Below are 14,650 nucleotides of genomic sequence, written 5' to 3'. Positions count from 1 at the left end.
TCTAACTTTACCTTAGTATGTAGAAAGCTATGAAGCACATTTCTCCTGCATTATCAGTAACAAAAAAATAACCTTTGTGTATCAACTAGCCCAGAATCTAAGGAGAGACAAGCATCTCTGAGGAGAGATGGAATGTGAGTACTGGCTCACACATGGCAGAGAATGGGAGATGAGACTTCCACAAAGAAGGTAAAATAAATTCAGCTAAAATGTTTACACACTGCTAAGGGCTGAGTATGGGCTAAAATATGAGAATAGAACCTCTGGACGCTATAAACACTAAGTGGAGGCCACACCTGAGCCAAAAATCAGTAAGAGAAAGTAGCTGGTAATTCCTAAATAATTTGAAATGAAGCCAACACCTTCAAAATAACCCAGTGGTCAAAGTAGCAGTCACTATAGAAATTATAAAATATTTTTATTTAATTGAAAATGAAAACACAACATATCAAAAATTGTTGGCTGCAATTAAAGCAATACTTGGAAGGAAATTTATAGTATTACACACTTACTTAAAAAAACAAAGCCTCAAATCAATAATCCATGTTTCCACCTTAAAAAAACTAGAAAAAAGCCCTGGCTTGGTGGCTCAGTTAGGTGGAACATCATCCAATACACCAAATGGTTGTGGTTCAATCCCTGGTAAGGGTGTGTACAGGAGGCAACCAACTGATGTTTCTTTCTCACACTGATGTTTCCCTCACCTTCCTCTTTCTCTGAAAATCAATAAAACATAAACTCAGGTGTGGATTGAAGCAAACAAACATATACTTGGGTGAGGATCAAAAGAAAAGAAAAAACTAGAAAAAGAGCAAATTAAACCCAAAATATCAAAGGGAATAGATAAGAACAGAAATGAATGAAGTAAACAAACTAAATCAACAGAACAAAAAGCTAATGCTTCAAAAAAATCAATGAAGCTAATAAAACCCTAGATAGAATGATCAAGAATAAAAAATAAAAGAAACTGAAACGTGGACATTATATATATCCTTTACATATAAAAAGGATGGCAAGGGAATACTACAAACAACTCTATGTCCCTAAATTTAATAACTAGAAGAAATGGACACATTCTCTAAAAACCACAATCTGCCCTGGCTGGTGTGGTTCGATTGGCTGGAGCGTTGTTGTCCTGTGCACCGGAGGGTCTCAGATTCGATTTCAGGTTGTGGGTTTGATCCCCAGTGGGGTATGTATGGGAGGCAACTGATCAAAGTTTCTCTCACATTGATTTTTTTTTCTCTCTCTCTCCTTCTACCTTCCTCACTTTCTAAAATCAATAAAAACATCCTCAGGTGAGGATTTTAAAAAAATTTAAAAACCATAATCTGCCAAAGCTCACTCAAAATGAAACAGGTAACTATAAGAGTACTACATCCATTAAAGAAATTCAATTTGTAATTAAAAATCTTCCCATAGAACAAGTTGCCAAATATAAAAAGAGTGACAATGATGTAAAGTACAGTAAAGGGAATATAGTGAATAATATTATAACTATGTGTGGTATCAGGTGGGTATTAGGCTTATTATATAAGTTATATAAATGTTTAATCACTATGTATACACCTGAAACTAACATAATATAGTATGTCAACTGTAATTTAAAAAGTAAAAATTAAAAAAACCTTCCCACAAAGAAAAGACCAAGCTCAGATAGTTTCACTGGTAAGAAGGATTTTCTACCAACCATTTAAAGAAATAAATAATACCTATCTATATAAACTTACCAACATACAGAAGAGGAAAGAACATTATCCATCTCATTTTATAATCCAGCATTAACCTGGTACCCACACCAGACACAGAGTTGGTAAGAAAACTATAAGCCAATATTCCTCATGAACATCTACACTAATAAAAGAGAAACATGCAAATTAACCATCACTCTGCTACACCCACAAGCCACGCCCACCAGCCAACCAGGAGCCAGTATGCAAATTAACCCAACAAAGATGGTGGCCAGCCACGGAGCGAGCAGGAGGCTTGGGTTTCCCCAGCAATGGAGGAAGCCAAGCTTTCCGCCCGCTCTGGCCGGCCCCGGGCTCCGCTCAAGGCTACAAAGTTTCAATTATAGAAGATAAATAAATCCCAGATCCCAGGGCCTCCACTTGGGTCGCCGGGGGGCGTGGCTGGCCTGCAAACCACCCCATGCCCCAAGGGAACCCCCACCCTGATCTGGGACACCCTTCAGGGCAAACCAGCTGGCCCCCACCCGTGCACCAGGCCTCTATCCTATCTAGTAAAAGAGTAATATGCAAATTGACCATAACCCAACACACAAGATGGCTGCCCCTATGTAGTCAAAGATGGCTGCCTCATGTGGACATAATATGGCCACCACAAGATGGCCAGCAGGGGAGGGCAGTTGGGAGGGACCAGGCCTGCAAGGGAGGGCAGTTGGGGGCAATCAAGCCTGCAGGGGAGGGCAGTTAGGGGTGACCAGGCTGGCAGAGGAGGGAAGTTGGGGGCGACCAGGCCTGCAGGGAAGGGAAGTTGGGGAGGACCCAGGCCTACAGGGGAGAGCAGTTGGGGGGGACCAAGCCTGCAGGGGAGGGGAGTTAGAGGTGACCAGACCTGCAGGGAAGGGCAGGTAGGGGCAATCAGGCTGGCAGGGGAGCAGTTAGGCATCAATCAGGCTGGCAGGGAAGTAGTTAGGGGGTGATCAGGCTGGCAGGTAGAAGTGGTTAGGGGCAATCAGGAAGGCAGGCAGGCGAGCAGTTAGGAGCCAGCAGTCCTGGATTGTGAGAGGGATCCCAGATTGGAGAGGGTGCAGGCTGGGCTGAGGGACACACACCCGCGTGTACGAATTTTGTGCACCGGGCCTCTAGTAGGCCTATAATCATCTACAAAGTACTGGCAAACTACATCTAGCAAATATATGAAAAAGAAGAATACATCATAACCAAGTGATTTCTATCTTGACAATGCAATTCTAGTTCAACATTAAAAAATCAAATCAATGTAACTGATGTTATCAACTTACTAAAGAAGAAAAACCATATGGTAATTTCAATAGGTACATCCTATATAATAAAAGGGTAATATGCAAATCGACCAAACGGCTGAACGACCGGTTGCTATGACACGCACTGACCACCAGGATGCAGATGCTCAATGCAGGAACTGCCCCCTAGTGGTCAGTGTGCTCCCACAGGGGGAGCGCTGCTCAGCCAGAAGCCCTGAGCCACGCTCATGGCTGGAGAGCGAAGAGGCGGCGGTGGCAGGAGCCTCTCCTGCCTCTGCAGCAGTGCTAAGGTGCAGCGAGCAGAGAGGTAAGGAGCAGCTAGCAGGCGGCAGTAAGGAGTGAGGGCTCCTGGACTGCGAGAGAATCCCTGACTGTTGAGAGGGCACAGGCCGGGATGAGGGACGCCCTGAGTGTATGAATTTTCATGTACTGGGCCTCTAGTCCTATCTAATAAAAGGGTAATATGCAAATTAATTGTCACTCTGTCACAAAGATGGCGGCACCCAGTTCTTAGCCTCTCCGGAATCCCCCAGTCCTTGGGGGGCTGCTGCTGAGAGTGGGCAGCATGAGCAGCCTGACGGCATGCTTGCTTCATCGCCGCAGCAACGCCCTGGCTGTGGAGGGCCTCTGGGGGATAAGGGGGCTGGCCTGCAGCCTCTGTGGCCTAGCAGAGGGCCAGAGAGGAGACGGCGGGCCCACCTCCCACGGAAGCAGCGCGGCTCCCTCCCGCCTCCTGTGGAAGCCGCACAGCTCCCGTGGAAGCAGCAGGGCTCCCGGCAGCGTGCTGCAGTTCCCGCCGGCTCCCACGGAAGTGGCGGGCGACTGAGTGCAATATCGCAGATGGGCTACTACCGTAGTTAATACATAATGGGATTAGAACTAAAGTTAGAAATGAGGTCTGCAGACTCTGTTGTGCATATTCTTTTAAATAGTAAGGAATCAGGTATCCAATACTTTTATAGTTGAGAAAACCAATTTTATGCTGTTCTTAAAAAGTTACTACTATTCTTTTAATTCAAAGATACACGTATTATTATCAACAATTATTGGTTACAGTTTTGCTGGCTTTGCTGCAAACATTGTGCATTAGATATTGGTTTGAGCAGGATGGGAGTTAACTAGTGCTCAAAAGGAGATAAGTCACTGCCTGGAGGGCATCAGGGTCTATGACTCCCGGAGAGAGAAGTGCCTTTTTAAAAAATATATTTTATTAATTTTTTACAGAGAGGAAGGGAGAGGGACAGAGTTAGAAACATCGATGAGAGAGAAACATCGATCAGCTGCCTCTTGCACACCCCCCACTGGGGATGTGCCCGCAACCAAGGTACATGCCCTTGACCAGAATCGAACCTGGGACCCTTCAGTCCGCAGGCCAAGGCTCTAGCGACTGAGCCAAACCAGTTAGGGCGAGAGAAGTGCTTTTATCAGTAATATGCCATATTATGGACGTTCAGTCTCCAACTATCACATTGGTGAAACATATTTTTAAAGGAGCACATAGATATAAGAAAAGCAAAATGTAAAATGGTTAAATAGAGACTTCCTCAGATAGGAAATAATAAACGTCAAATACTAGTAAAATAACACTTTAAAATGACTTTTTTGGGGGGGATAATTGATAAATCCATATTTAGTAGTGTCAGCTTTACCCATCAGGTGTAACACACACACACACACACACACACACACACACACACACACGTTTTATTGATTTTTTACAGAGAGGAAGGGAGAGGGAGTTAGAAACATCGATGAGAGAGAAACATCAATCAGCTGCCTCCTGCACACCTCCTACTGGGGATGTGCCCACAACCAAGGTACATTCCCTTGACCGGAATCGAACCTGGGACCTTTCAGTCTGCAGGCTGACACTCTATCCACTGAGCCAAACAGATTAGGGCAGGTACAATTTATTTGAAAGATTTTTAATTAGCTTGGAAGTAATACCAACATATTGGTATACATATGTGATCTCTAGACCTTTAGCTATAGGATAAAAGTGGAAAAATACTATTCTCTTTCATATTTGGAGTTATTTTAATTTAATTGTGTATTTTTGCCAAAGGGAAAAGCAAATTATGACCACCTTTAAAATATTTTCCTTGAAGTTGGACATGAAAACCAAATGATAGAAGCTAAATGTCATGAAGAAAAGCTTACACTTCAACAGAAACATGATGCTGATGTTCAGAAGGTAGGGTATATACCATTTATTCTTTTATTAATATGGAATATTTGAAATAGTCTAGGTCTTGTGATCCTTATCTGTCTGTCCACCCACCCACCTGTCTACCAACCCACCCACACATGATTGATCCATCCACTGATATACATACTTAAGACAGTCTGTTATAAATGTAATTTGATAAATTAACATTCTGGCAAAAGTTGATCTTTAAACTTATGTAAATTCTTATAGGTTACATTACTTAGTGCAACTGTAAATTAACTAGTTTGTTTTGGCCTAATATTTTTTCCACTTTCTGGCAATTAAAATTTCCCTTTTAATTTGAAAAGGAACTCTTGGATTTAGCTCCGTTTGGTATTGACTGCATGTCAGCACTGACAATGTGGGCTTCTTTCTTCATGATCGCATCAATATGTATGCCTTCTCGTGTTTCAGTCTGCATTTTTAAATAAAATTAATTTTTCTTCTTAATGGGTACAGCAAAAATCATCAATTTATGGTTATCCTATATGGAATTTGAATCAAAACTATATTTTAGTAATGATACTTAAAAATTAGTGATATATATATATATAGGGTATCCCCTCAAAAATGTATACACATACACTTTTTTGATATCTCAATTGATGTTTCTTTCCTTTCAGATTTAACCCATTTGAATTAATAATTATTCAAAGTGTGTACTAGTATACATTTTTGAGACACCCTGTATATCTAGACAGATAGATAGCTTCAAATAGAAAGTTGGCACTTGCTGTTTTAAAAAAGTAAGCTTATGATTCTGCTTAACAAAACTACATGACAGAAATGGAGGTTGGGAGTTGAAACCATAGCATCACATAGCTAAGCTTTCTTAAAAGCTAAAATATGTTAATATTTAGTCAGGTGCATATATGGCTCATTTTTCAAAGCAACAAGAAGGAAGCCACTGATTGAAAATGAGAAAGAGAAAAAATATTTCACCCTTTTTCTCCTCCTTTCTTCTTTCCCATTCAAATTTTAAAGGCAAATATTACTTTCTGCTCTTATTGGAATTTTACCCTAGTCCTATATAATAAAAGGCTAATATGCAAATCGACTGGAGGAACAACTGGTCGCTATGACACGCACTGACCACCAGGCGCAGATGCTCAACGCAGGATCAGCCCCCTGGTGGTCAGTGTGCTTCCACAGGGAAGGTGTTGCTCAGCCAGAAGCCCTAAACTGGGCTCACAGCTGGGGAGGCAGAGGCGGTGGCGAGAGCCTCTCCTGCCTCCGCAACAGCGCTAAGAATGTCTGCGGGGAGCAGGCCTAAGCTGGCAGTCAGACATACCCCGAGGGCTCCCGGACTGCGAGAGGGCGCAGGCCAGGCTGAGGGACCCCTGTGTACCGGGCCTCTAGTATAACATCATTAGACAAAATTCCATGTCCATTCATGATTGAAAAATCTCAGTAAACTAGGTCAATAGAAGGGAACTCGCTCAACCTATTAAAGGGCATCTACAACTACCACATTCAATGGTGAATGATTGTATGCTTTCTCCTCCAAATCTGGAACAAAGTAACGATATCATCTCTCATGACAGCTATTCAACATTGTATTGGAAGTACTAGCCAGTGCAATGAGGCAAGAAATAAAAAGCATTACCCATTTGAAAGAAAGAAAAATGTGTTGTTATTCACATATAACATAGATTTCTATAGAAAGAATCCCCCAAATATCCTAGAAGATACTTTTAGAACTAATGAAAGAGTTTAACAAAGTTGGAGGAATGTTCAATTGTATTTCCCTATTCCAGCAATTAATGCTGGATTTCAAATTTTTAAAAACATATAATTTACAATAACATGCACACAGAAAGAAATATTGAAGTACTAGAGGCCTGGTGCACAAAATTTGTGCACTGCGGGGGGGGGGGGTGTCCCTCAGCCCAGCCTGCACACTCTCCAATCTGGGACATCCCTCTCACAATCCGGGACTGCTGGCTCCCAACCGCTTGCCTGCTTGCCTACCTGATTGCCCCTAACCGCTTCTGCCTGCCAGCCTGATCACCCCCTAACCACTCCCCTGCTAGCCTGATCAATGCCTAACTACTTCCCTGCTGGCCTGATAGTCCCCAACTGCCCCTCCCCTGCCGGCCTGGTCGCCCCTAACTGTCCTCCCCTGCTGGCCATGTTGTGGTGGCCATCTTGTACGAGGGTGTGATGGTCAATTTGCATATTACCTCTTTATTATATAGGATAAGTCTAGTAACATGCACATCTACTTTGCTGAAAGTAATGAAAGAAGGCTTTTAAAAAACAGTGATAATGTGTTCATAGATCAGAAGACTCAATATTGTTAAAGTATTAATATATCTAATGCAACTGCCATAAAAATTTCAGTCTGAGGAGAAATAACTAAATGCAATCTATATATATATAAAGAGCCAGGATCCGTAATGTCCAAAACGACCGAATGGATGACCGAACACCTAGAAGTCCATCCTGCAGTCAGTGCTGGGTCCATCCTGCAGTCAGTGCTGGGTCACTGCAGTTGCGGCGACCCAGCACTGACTGCCGAGGGGGCTGTGGATCAGGCCCAGAGGGAGGCCTGGAAAAAGAAGCAGGGTCTGATCCACAGCCCCCTCGGCAGTCAGTGCTGTTTTACTGTGGCATCCCAGCACTGAATGCCGCTGCTGCAAGGCGCAGCGTCCCAGCACTGACTGCTGAGGGGCCTGTGGATCAGGCCCAGAGAGAGAAGTAGGATCTGATCCGCAGCCTCCGCAGCTGTTGATCAGCCCTTACCTTTCTTTCTCTCCAGGCCTCACCAGCAGCCACGGGGACTGCTGATCAACCCTGCCTCTCTGATCAGGCCCAGAGATAGGCCCGGAGATGCTGACTGGCATAGAAACTGACCAATCAGAACCAAATCTGGGTGAACTACGAGGACCCAATGGCTGCCTAGGAGATGGAGCTTTTGACGCTGACTGGCATAGAAACTGACCAATCAGAACCTAATCTGGGTAAACTACGAGGAGCTAATGGCTGCCTAGGAGGCAGAGCTTTTGATGCTGACTGGCATAGAAACGAAACAATCAGAACCTAATCTGGATGAACTGCGAAGGCAGAACTTAAGGTAGGGGCTGAGGAGGGGTTTTAAGGGCAACAGCTGTTTGGTGTAAGGTGTAAGAAAGTGGTTCAATTTTTTAATGACCAGTTTGGCAGTATAGTGCATATACTAATAAAAGGGTAATATGCTAATTAGATCAGGTTGACTGGCCATCTTCCAGATGTCCGACTTCCTTCCAGACAAAGCCATGGTGGTGGGGGCTGAGGCAGAGGCAGTTAGGGGTGATCAGGCCAGCATGGGAGGGCAGATGGGATCGAGATCAGGTCGGCAGGGGAGGGCAGTTAGGGGCGAGATCAGGCCGGCAGGGGAGGGCAGTTAGGGGCGATCAGGCAGGCAGGCAGGTGAGTGGTTAAGAGCCAGCAGTCCCAGATTGTGAAAGGGATGTCTGACTGCCAGTTGTCCAACATCCCCTGAGGGATCCCGGATTGAAGAGGGTGCAGGCTGGGCTGAGGGTCCCCCTCCCATGCATGAATTTTGTGCACCAGGCCTCTAATCCTACATAATAAAAGGCTAATATGCATAGATAGAACAGCGGAACAACCAAACAACCAGTCGCTATGACGTGCACTGACCACCAGGGGGCATGCGCAGAACATGGCAGGCGTCGGCTGCAGTGGGATGGTAGAGCAGGTGAGCGGGGGTGCCAGACCAAGGTGGGGTGCCAGTCGCTGTCATCGGGGCATTGGTGATTACTGAAAATTCTTTGCTCCCCTGTGCCACAATCCTGCCTCGCACTCACATCCGCTGCTGGCGCTGGCCCCAATCGCTCCGTACCATCAGTGCATGGGAGCGGTGGCTGTGGGAGCGGGGCTGCCAGCAGATAAGGGACCAGGGGCCACGGTGGGAGGGGTCAGGCGGGGGCACGGAGGATGGGCCGAGACCCACCTCTGTGCCCACCGCAGCCTCGTGGCCCACAGTTCATTTCAAGGTGCACAAATTTGTGCTGTGGGCCCCTAGTATCAAATAAGGAACTAATAGCCAAAACACATAAAAAAGTCAGACAACTCAGTAAGAGAAAAACAAACAAGCCAAATAAAAAATGGGCAGAAGATCTAAATACACATTTTTTTCTAAATAAGATATCCAAATGGCCAACAGGTATATTAAAAGATGCTCAACATCACTAATCATCAGGAAAATGCAAATCAAAATCACAGTGAGCCCTGGTTGGTGTGGCTCAGTGGTTGAATGTCGACCCATGCACCAAAAGGTCGCCTGTTCGGTAGAAGCACGTATCTGGGTTGCGAACTTGAGCCCCAGTAGGGTGCACACAGAGGCAGCCAATCAATGTTTATCTCTCACATTGATGTTTCTCTCTGTACCCCTCAAAATAAAAAATCAATAAAAACATATTTAAAAAAAACACACCACAGTGAGATATCACCTCATACCTCTTAGAATGGTTATCATTAAGAAAAGAAGAGGTAACAGTTGTGGATGGGAAGATAAGGGAATCCTTATACACTGTTGGTGAGAATGTAAATTGGTACACTCATTATGGACAACTACGAAGATTCCTCAAAATATTAAGAAAAGAGAGAAACCAAGATGGCGGCATAGGTAAACACCTAAACTGCTGCCTCGCACAACAATTTCAAAACTACAACTAAAAGACAGAACGGACACCATCCAGAACCACAGGAAAGCTGGCTGAGTGAAAATTCTACAACTAGAAGGAAAGAGAAAACCTCACAGAGAATTGGAGGTACGGCAAAGGGGCTTTGTGCGTGCAGAGAGGAAGGGCGGCTGAGAGCCTGGCTGACTTTCTCTGGCGGAAGGGGGAAGGAAGCCTCCGACCGCACTGAACCCCAGTTCTGACTGCACTGAACCCCAGTTCCGGGCGAATCCCTGGGGACCCACGCTCTTACGGGGGGAGTCTGGACTCTCGGGCGGAGACTCGAGCTGGGAAAGGCAGAAGTCTGAAGGCGCACGCGGGCCAGTGCGCACAAAGGCTGCGGAGGTTGCCACAGGCTTTCCCTAGTGGAAGGGAGTCAGAGGATCCTGACTGCACTGAGCCCCAGTTCTGACTGCAGTGAACCCCAGTTCCAGGCGAGCCCCTGGGGACCCACGCTCTTGTGGGGGGAGTCTGGACTCTCAGGCGGAGACTCGAGCTGGGGAAGGCGGAGGACTGAAAGCGCACATGCGCGCAAGGGCAAGGCTGACTGGAAGCCAAGACTGAGACTCCACCCCATCCAAGCTGAGCACAGAGGCTACTGCAATTTGGCAAGTCTAATCCTATAAGGCTGTCTCCAGCACCGAACTTCTCCCAGCATAGACACAGCTGATCCTTACAGCCAACTGGCCCGGAGGTCAATTCTTCCCAGTGATACCAACAACAATAAAGACTTAATTACAACAAGGCTGTACACACAGTCCACAAAGGGGTGCACCAAGAGTGTCCACCTCAGGTTAACTGGGGAAGCAGACCCACTGGACCATATTGGAAACCTAGCACAAGTATCTACCTTACCAACTCAGGGAATCAGTGAAAATGCGGGGTCAAAGAATCAGATCACAAACGAAAGAAATGGAGGAAAACAAACGACTGGATATAGAATTCAAAACCACGGTTATAAGACTTTTTAAGAATATCCTAGAAAAGGCCGATAAATATAACGAGACCCTCGAAGATATGAAAAAGGACCAACTAGAAATTAAACATACACTGACTGAAATAAAAAATATTATACAGAGACCCAGAAACAGAACAGAGGAACACAAGAATCAAGTCAAAGAATTGAAATACAAAGAAGCAAAAAACACTCAACCGAAAAAGCAAAAAAAAAAAATCCAAAAAGTTGAAGATAATGTAAGAAGACTCTGGGACAACTTCAAGCATACCAACATCAGAATTATGGGGGTGCCAGAAGAAGAGAGAGAGCAAGATACTGAAAACCTATTTGAAGAAATAATGACGGAAAACTTCCCCCACCTGGTGAAAGAAATAGACTTACAAGTCCAGGAAGCCCACAGAACCCCAAACAAAAGGAATCCAAAGAGGACCACACCAAGACACATCATAATTAAAATGCCAAGAGCAAAAGACAAAGAGAGAATATTAAAAGCAGCAAGAGAAAAACAGTTAATTACCTACAAGGGAGCACCCATATGACTGTCAGCTGACTTATCAACAGAAACTATGCAGGCCAGAAGGGAGTGGCAAGAAATTTTCAATGTGATGAATAGCAAGAACATACAACCAAGATTACTCTACCCAGCAAAGCTATCATTCAGAATTGAAGGGCAGATAAAGAGCTTCACAGATAAGAAAAAGCTGAAGGAGTTCATCACCACCAAACCAGTATTATATGAAATGCTGAAAGGTATTCTTAAAGAAGAGGAAGAAGAAAAAAGTAAAGAGAAAAATTATGAACAACAAATACATATCTATCAACAAGTGAACCTAAAAATCAAGTGAATTAAAAACCTGAGGAACAGAATAATCTGGTGAATATAATAGAATCAGGGGCATAGAAAGGGAGTGGACTGATAATTCTCATGGGAAAGGGGTATGGGGGGGAGGTAAGGGCAGAAGGTGGGGTGGGAAATGGGTGGAGGGGAGCTATGGGGGGAAAAAGGAGAAATAATTGTAATAATCTGAATAAAGATTTATTTAAATAAATAAATAAATAAATAAACTGAAAAAAAAATATTAAGAAAAGAACTATCATATGATCCAGCAATCTCACTTCTGGGTATATATATCCAAAGGAAATGAAAACAGGCTATCAATGAGATATATGCACACCCAAAGTTATTGCAACATTATTCACAATAGTCAATATGGAAACAACTAAGTGTCCATTAACTGATGAATGGATAAAGAAATTGTGATACATACACAATGGTTTACTATTAAGGCATGAAAAAAGGAAATCCTGCCATTTGACAACATAGGTGAATCTTGAGGGTATTATGGTAAGTGAGATAAATCAGACAGAGAAAGACAAATACTTCATGATATCACTTATATGTGGAATGAAGAAAGTTGAACTTGTAAAAACAGAGTAAATGGTGGTTACCAGGGGCTGGAGGAGAGAAGATTAGGGATATATGTTGTTTAAAGGTACAAATATGCAATTAAGTAAATAAATAATTTCTGGAAATCTAATGCAGAGAATAGTGATAACAGATAATAATACTATAGTATAAACTTCAAAGCTCCTAAGAGACTAGATCTTAATGATCCAACCACAAAGAAGAAAAAAAAGATAATCATGTGATGATAGAGGTGTTAGCAAACCCTATGGTGGTATTCATGTTGCAATATATAAATGTATCAATTCAAGGTACATTTACACAATGTACCTTAAATTTACACAATGTTATATGTCAATTATATCTCAAATTAAAAGAAAAAAATGAACCACACCCCCACTGTATTAATCCATCTCTTCCCAGTTTGTTTCATCACCTAACATCTTATAAAATTTACTTATTCCTCCTGCAGGACTGGAGCCTCTCACAGTGCTAGCAAAGAACAGGAACTTAAATGCTAAATGACTAAAATGGACTCAACTGTCCAAGAAGTCACTTTGTAGAGTAGAATTTCCCAAAGATAGGGGAAAAAATATGAGTGTTCAGAAGTGGGTCTGAGAGATGGGAGAAGTAGTAATTAGCATATAGGACAGATGGGTGCAAGACTTGCCTTCTGGGTAGCTGCTGAGGATGACAGGTGAGAAAGGCATCCTGAGACTAACCAGCCTTCAGTGGGTTTGAGGAGGGTGAGGGTGTTTTGTGGATGCAGTGGAAGCAGGGGGTGTGAGAAGTGGCATGATGTCTGCTGTTCATAAACCTCGTCAGCATATGTTGACTATGGTCCAAATAGAATGTTGGTAATGAGTTATTTTTGACCTCCATAAAGGCCAACCCTTGATTAGTGCAGGTACAATAGGGCCTATAACACAGTGAAGCAGTCCTTGGCCAAGGGGCGTGGTGCCATCAGATGGTGGCCCATTGGGAGAGAAGGCCCTGAGGGTGGAGGACTCTCTGCCTGCCCACATCCTCCCACTGAAAGCATTTATGGCCCAGCCTGTCTTCCTCCATGGAGTCTTCCTCCAGCCTGCATAGGTCTCTATCCATCGACTCTCATTAGACTGAATATTTGTAACACTCATTTCAGTCTGTTAAACGTTCTCTGTCAACTCTTCCTGGAGAGGGTTAATGTCTAGGGGCCACACAGGTTTCTTGTATCTCCTCACAGTTTATAGAATGCTGCAAACTAGGAATGTAACTGATACTCAAAATGCTCTTTTAATTAAATTTTCTTTTTTTGTTTTATATTTAGGATGTAAAGGAGAGAGGTTTACTTATTGGGGAATAAAGCTGAGAGGAATAATATCTCGGGAAAAAATTTATTTATTTACAACTCTTGCCTCCCCTATGCTGCTGTCTTACCCCCCTTCTCCCCCTACCCAGAGGTAAGTATCATAAAGAGAATCTCTGTTGGTCACTGATAAATCCAAAGTTCCTGGAAACTAGTAGGCACTCAACAAATATTTGTTAAATTAATTAATTCATACTTCCACACAGATGGCAAACTATTTTTTAATTTACATTTTCTTATGTTTTAAATTTCAAAAGTAGTAAGTGGTTATTTCACCTAGTGATACCTTGTAAAGATGTATGAAACTAATTCTCTTCCTTTTCACGTTATCCAGTTAACTTGTGTATCTGTCTATCCAGGGGTCCTCAAACTTTTTAAACAGGGGGCCAGTTCACTGTCCCTCAGACTGTTGGAGGGCCAGACTATAGTTTAAAAAAAAAACTATGAACAAATTCCTATGTGCACTGCGGGCCCGGGACGAGTCGGCTGCTAAGCAGGACAGGCAGCGGCACCCAGTGGGCTGGATAAATGTCCTCGGCGGGCCACATGTGGCCCGCGGGCTGTAGTTTGAGGACCACTGCACATTACATTACTCTGACTCTTCTTAAGATATCCAAATATATAAAAATTTTCTGTTTTATAAAAATGGTACCATATTCTACTCTACAATGTGCTTTACTACATATTAACATATGTACCATAGCACATCTATATATATACAAGCCTAAGCGATCGTTCCACTGTTTAACTGGTAGCTATGACACACATTGACCACAAGGGGACAGACACTAAACGTACAGGCATGGAAACATGGAACAGACTCATGAATCTCAGAGGAAAGGGGGAGGATGGAGGGCGGGAAGAGATTAACCAAAGATCTTACACACATACTAGAGGCTCAGTGCACGGATTCATTCACCAGTGGGGTCCCTCAGCCCAGCCTGCGCCCTCTCGCAATCCAGGACCCCTCGGGGGATGTCGGACTTCCAGTTTCAGCCCGATCCCACAGGCCAGGCTAAGGGACCCCACCAGTGCAAGAATCCATGCACTGGGTCTCTAGTTATTAAATATTAACAG

The 14,650-nt window shown here is 43.6% G+C and overlaps 1 protein-coding gene across 5 annotated transcripts in view; it reads right to left on the bottom strand.

The window, feature by feature from the left end:
* TMEM131 (transmembrane protein 131) overlaps positions 1-14,650 on the bottom strand; it is a 237,442-nt gene that overhangs the window by 100,597 nt on the left and 122,195 nt on the right. The gene's annotated exons all lie outside the window — the stretch shown is intronic.

Source organism: Plecotus auritus, assembly GCF_963455305.1.
Source record: "Plecotus auritus genome assembly, chromosome: 8".
NCBI lineage: Eukaryota > Metazoa > Chordata > Mammalia > Chiroptera > Vespertilionidae > Plecotus > Plecotus auritus.
Note: the sequence above shows the minus strand (reverse complement) of the source record. Positions and strands in the feature narration are given on the sequence as shown.